This window comes from Melitaea cinxia, chromosome 26 (assembly GCF_905220565.1).
Source record: "Melitaea cinxia chromosome 26, ilMelCinx1.1, whole genome shotgun sequence".
In the NCBI taxonomy this organism is placed as follows: domain Eukaryota; kingdom Metazoa; phylum Arthropoda; class Insecta; order Lepidoptera; family Nymphalidae; genus Melitaea; species Melitaea cinxia.
Window position 1 is genome coordinate 4,413,803 of NC_059419.1, and position 6,372 is coordinate 4,420,174.

The 6,372-nt window shown below is 39.0% G+C and overlaps 1 long non-coding RNA gene across 1 annotated transcript; it reads left to right on the forward strand.

Annotated features, from left to right (window-relative positions):
• Positions 1 to 1,164: 1,164 nt before the first annotated feature.
• On the forward strand, positions 1,165 to 5,207 carry LOC123666601. The gene is made up of 2 exons (XR_006745288.1): positions 1,165 to 1,249; positions 4,921 to 5,207. It is a non-coding gene; the product is annotated as an uncharacterized LOC123666601 (long non-coding RNA).
• The last annotated feature ends 1,165 nt before the right edge of the window (positions 5,208 to 6,372 follow it).

Below are 6,372 nucleotides of genomic sequence, written 5' to 3' on the forward strand. Positions count from 1 at the left end.
TTGAGTCGACACGCATTTCAAACGGATGCGTCTTGGTGCACGGACCACTGTCTCTCGACAGTCAGTACTGCACGGTTATTGGACGTTGGAACGTTGTATAATTAGTACTGTCCTTATTGCGGTGGGTGCGTGGAACCCTGTCTCTGACAGTCAGTACAGCCCTATGTGACCGCCCTCACTGTCATATTTTGTAATTGTTTAATTTATTATATTTCATTTCTGTATTTCTAGATTTAAGATAACCGATTTTTCGACTGAAATAAATTTGTATAATACCTTATCTGAGTTTTCCTTCTGATGTCTGGGCCGAATCCGACATCAGAAGTGGGATTGGATTTTCCGCCCACGTCTGACACCTCGTCACAAAATATGCAAGAAAATATTCCGCTACCCTCAAATAGTTTAGAAGCATTTCTTTCAAAACTAACTGTTGCTTTACTACCCCGTTCCAATGCACCACCACATCCTGTCACGGTATTGGTGCCGTTTGATCCTGATGACCCGAATTCTAACATAGAGGGATGGTGTCGCCTGTCAGACGCCATAATTAGTAGCAAAAATTTGAAAGGCGTAGATTTAATCATGACGCTGACCCATTGTCTACGAGGCCGTGCAGCCACGTTATTGACCAAAATACCTCCCAGTCAATATAAATAGGAAGATATACAGGAGACTTTAAAAGCTCAGTTCTCTCGTCCTATGCTGATTCAGGATCACTTTGACAGTATCCTTAAATTTCAAATTAACACTAATGAGACCCCCGCTCAAGCATGTTTACGACTTTGGCAATTAATTGAAAACATCCCGGATGCAAGTTTATCTGAAAAGGTTGTGACGGGCTTTGCCATTTCCGTATTATCTCAGTGCGATGTTCAAATACGTCGTGAACTGAACTCGACTGTTGTAAATGATAAATCACACCTATTTCGAGTACTACGGGGTATTTCCTTGAAAAGAAAGTCCGAATTGTCAGAGTTAAATGACCCTGATGTCAAACGCCCTCGCGCCACGTTCAGCTTTCGAGGCAGCTGCAACATATGTGGCAGGATTGGGCATCGTGGAGCTGATTGCCGTGACAGAAACAAACCACAAGATAAACGTGTCAACCAGAAGCCACACCTTACCTGCTACGTCTGCGGGGAGCCAGGCCACGTCGTCTCCACGTGCCCAAAAAGGATTGACAATACGAAGAAGGAACAAGTCGCTACTGGAAGCAAAGAAGTCAACGCGTGCTCGAAGATTGTTCGAGGTATTATGGACTGTAGTGGTATGAAATTTCCTTTTATTTTCGATTCCGGTTCTGAGTGTAGTTTAATTAAGAAAAGCTTTTCACACCTTGTTATCGGCGAAAGATTGCATGACCTTATCAACATGACTGGTATTGGAAAGAGTATCATTAGTAGCACAGAGCAAATCGTTTGTGACATAAATATTCAGAGCGTCGAGATTCGCGTCACTCTTCATGTAGTCCCGGATGATTGCCTACGAGACGCTATTTTATTAGGTAGAGATATACTTGAGCGTGATATTTTAGTTGAAATTTCCGAGACCGGCTTAATATTTAAGCGATGTAGGGAGTCTAATGTGTGTACCAAAACCAAACCCATATTTGACATTGATTCAATTAATACCGACCTGACGGGATCTGATAGAGTAAAACTTTTTGACATATTAACGCAATATGCTGATAATTTTATTGAAAATTTTCCCACAACTAGAATTAAAACCGGGCAGTTGAAAATTGATTTGATAGATCCCCATAAAGTAGTACATAGGAGACCATTATAGGTTATCCCCTCAGGAGTCTAAGGTAGTTGATGAGACGATTGAGCAATTGTTGGCGGCGAATATTATTAGAGAAAGTTCATCCCCATTTGCGAGCCCTATCATTCTTGTAGATAAAAAGAACGGTGGAACACGCATGTGTGTTGACTATAGGGAATTGAATAATAATACTCAACCAATTCATTACCCTTTGCCTCTGATTAGTGAACAAATCGACAAGCTTAATGGCGCTCATTATTTCAGTAGTATTGATATGGCATCTGGTTTTCACCAACTACTTGTACATGAAAATTCCATAGAAAAAACTGCATTTGTAACCCCAAAAGGGCAGTTTGAATATTTGGCTATGCCCTTTGGATTACGCAATGCCCCTTCCATTTTTCAAAAGGCTATTAATACTGCCTTAAAGCCCATGAATGATGAAAAGATTTTAGTTTTCATGGATGATGTACTTTCAATTTCAAAGGATATTGATGAGGGGCTTAATCGCTTAGACAAATTACTTAAAACGCTGTCCAATGCAGGGTTCTCATTTAATTTAAAGAAGTGTTCGTTTCTAAAAGTTCAAACCGAATACCTTGGGTATATAGTTTCAGCTGGGGAAATTAGACCGAATCCAAAAAAAATTCAAGCCTTAGTTAATGTCCCCACTCCAAAAACTGTTACTCAAGTTAGGCAGCTCATAGGGCTGGCAACGTATTTTAGGCAGTTTATTCCTAACTTTTCCCAAACAATTCGGCCCTTGTATCCCCTAACCAAAGGAAAAGGTAATGTTAAGTGGACCCCAGAGCATGACCAAATACACAAAAAAATTATCCACATTTTAACGTCCGAACCGTTTTTAAAAGTTTTTGACCCTGCTCTGCCCATTGAACTCCATACCGATGCAAGTAGTGAGGGATATGGGGCAATTCTTATCCAAAAATATAATGATGCCCCTCATGTAGTAGCCTATTATAGTAGGAAGACCATAGATGCAGAGACACGTTATCACTCTTATGAGTTAGAGACCCTTGCAGTAGTAAAAGCAATCGAACATTTTCGTCATTACTTACATGGACGAAAATTCACTGTATTCACTGATTGTAACTCCCTTAAAGCTTCTCACTCAAAGCGTGATTTAACTCCAAGGGTTCACCGTTGGTGGGCTATATTGCAGGCTTACGATTTTGATATCGTGTACAAAGAAGGTCGCAAGATGGCCCATGCAGATTACTTGTCTCGAAATCTAGCAAACACTAATTATTCTGAACCCCGTAAGGTAAATTTTCTTGAGTTAGATAAAGGTTGGTTAATTGTAGAACAAGAACGCGATTTGGAACTTTCTGAAATAATATCAAAAGTCCGTAATAATCAACTACCTGAAGAGATATTGCATACGTATGATTTAAGACAAGGAATACTGTATAGAAAGATAGAACGTAGAGGAGTTTCTAGTTGGCTTCCTATTGTGCCCCGTTCTTTGGTTTGGTCCCTCATTAGTCATGTCCATAATGAAATAAAACATTTAGGTTTTGACAAGACTTTAGACAAACTTTACGAATTTTATTGGTTTCCTGATATGGCTAAATTTGTAAAAAAGTTTATTAATAGCTGTGTGGTATGTAAAACTTCTAAAGGACCTTCAGGTGCACAGCAAATGCAGTTGCATCCAATCCCCAAACATCCAGTCCCTTGGCATACAATTCATTTAGATCTAACAGGAAAACTTTCAGGAAAAAGTGATAGAAAAGAATATTGCTCAGTTTTAATAGACGCCTTTACAAAGTTTGTATTACTTGAATATACTCCGGCCTTAAGTTCTTCATACGCTGTGAGAGCAATTAAAAATGCTGTAAACTTATTTGGTGCTCCGAAGCGCATTATCGCAGATAGAGGACGTTGTTATGACTGCAACGAGTTTAAAAACTTTTGTAACGATAACAGAATAGAGCTCCATTTAATAGCAACTGGTTCTAGTAGAGCCAACGGGCAGGTTGAGCGGGTCATGCAAACTTTAAAGAACATTTTTACTATTGTCGAATGTAATACTAATAAAGCTTGGAAGGATGAACTAGGAGAGATTCAGCTTGCTCTTACACGTTCTAGGACCACAGGTTTTACGCCTATAGAACTGATGTTTGGCATTCAAGGTTCCTCACTTAATCTAGCTAAGATAGCTCCTAGTTCTTCTGAACCCACTGTAATTAATGTTGAAACGGCTCGTTCATCTGCATCAGAAAATATTCAAAAAGTGGCTAATGCTGACACTATACGATTTAATAAAAGAAAAGCTCGGATTCAACCTTTTGCAGTAGGTCAATTTGTTTTTGTAAACTGCGAAGAAAGACATCAAACTAAGTTGGACAATAAATTTAAGGGACCTTATAAAATAATCACTGTATTAGATAATGACCGTTATGAACTTAGACATATAAACGGTTCTAACAGAATTTATAAAGTTGCCCATGAAAATTTAAGGGAAGTACCTAAAGGGCAAGAAGGTTATTTACAAATTTACGAAAATTATAGTGATGATGATGATGAACGAACCGTGACGGCAGATAATGAGTTCAACATACCTGTTGTGTCTGTAAGCAATAGTAATGTTACCTCAGATTCTGAAGAAACCCTTACTGTAAGCTCTCGAACATTGACTGCGGATGATTCAGAGGAAACACTTTCTGTAAGCTCTCGCACCTTAAGCGCAAATGATTCTAAGGAAACTTTATCTCTTAGCTCTAGAACATTAAGTGTAGATAATTCCGAAGCTGTAATAGAATCTTTAGAGTGATCAATTAATATAGTCTCTTCTGCTATTGTGGGAGATGATCTGTGATGCGCTGAAGGAATCTCACCTGCTTCAGTGGGTGACGATTTAGACCAGCCTATTTAATTTGCTATGGTAATGATCTGTGATGCGCTGAAGGAATCTCACCTGCTTTAGTGGGTGACGATTTAGACCAGCCTGTTAACTTGCTATGGCGATGATCAGTAATGCGCTGCAGGAATCTCACCTGCTCTAGTGGGTGACGATTTAGACCAGCATGCTTGAACTGTAGGGGTTTTCCTATTGTAAACCTGGACCAGTCATACTTGCCATATTGATATGTAATGATGATGACGATGGAAATTAATGAGTTCTTATCTTTTTAGATTAATGAATACACTCGAGGACGACTGATTTATCAGAATGGCCGTGACGGCAGCCACCTTATTTAACAGTTTTGAGAGACGGCGGCTAGATGGCGCTAGTGGAACGTGCACCGGACGCACCATTATCGACAGTACAATATTGTAACGGTTCTCCCCGCCAAGCGATCGCCTTTATAAGGAGCCGCGCTTTTGAGTCGACACGCATTTCAAACGGATGCGTCTTGGTGCACGGACCACTGTCTCTCGACAGTCAGTACTGCACGGTTATTGGACGTTGGAACGTTGTATAATTAGTACTGTCCTTATTGCGGTGGGTGCGTGGAACCCTGTCTCTGACAGTCAGTACAGCCCTATGTGACCGCCCTCACTGTCATATTTTGTAATTGTTTAATTTATTATATTTCATTTCTGTATTTCTAGATTTAAGATAACCGATTTTTCGACTGAAATAAATTTGTATAATACCTTATCTGAGTTTTCCTTCTGATGTCTGGGCCGAATCCGACATATTTATATTTCATTTTAATATTTATATTTATATATTTTTTGTCTGTTTTGCTTATTATAAATATTTATTTTATTTTCTCCTTGTAATTTTTAGTCATACATATTGTATACGTACTTTTAATAATTATTTCAAGTCAATGTCATTTTCAAGTGAATGTAGTGAATTTATGTCCTTATCTTCATCTACTGAGGAAAACTCTAGTGACGACAGTTTTCAAAATATTCCTTGTTTAAGCGACAGTCTAAATTCTCATTTCTCTAGTTACTTAAAGAATTTCAATGCAGTTCACATTAACGCGCAGAGTATTCCTGCACATTATCCTGATTTCTTGTCTACCTTTGGCAGTGTTAGCCATATCCATGCTATATTAGTTTCCGAATCTTGGCTTAGGCCTTGTTTACCTTCCACTTCTTTCTCTTTACCGGGATTCCGCCTGATCCGCAATGATCGCGTTGGCCGGTCGGGTGGAGGGGTTGCTATTTATCTTCGTTCTCAAATTCCGTATAATATTATTGACACTTCGCAACCTCAGACCGGTGGTGGTGCCGAGCATCTTTTTATCGAAGTGATTTTTTCACATGCCAAACTACTTCTCGGTGTTTTTTATAGTCCATGTCTCACTGTTGACTATTTTGGTACTTTTGAAACATTACTTCATAATTTTACTTCCTTATATAATCACACGGTTATCATGGGCGATTTTAACACCTGCTTGCTTAAAAACAACCACCGGTCTACCCGTCTTAATACTATTGTTAACGCTGCTAATTTGCATATTTTACCCTTATCTGCTACTCACATTGCTCCTAACTGCTCTCCTTCACTTCTAGATTTAATTATTGTTTCCTCAATTGACCATGTTACTAACCATGGTCAATGTACTGCTAACGCTTTCTCCTATCATGACCTCTTATTTTTATCTTATAAACTTAGGCCTCCTAAAA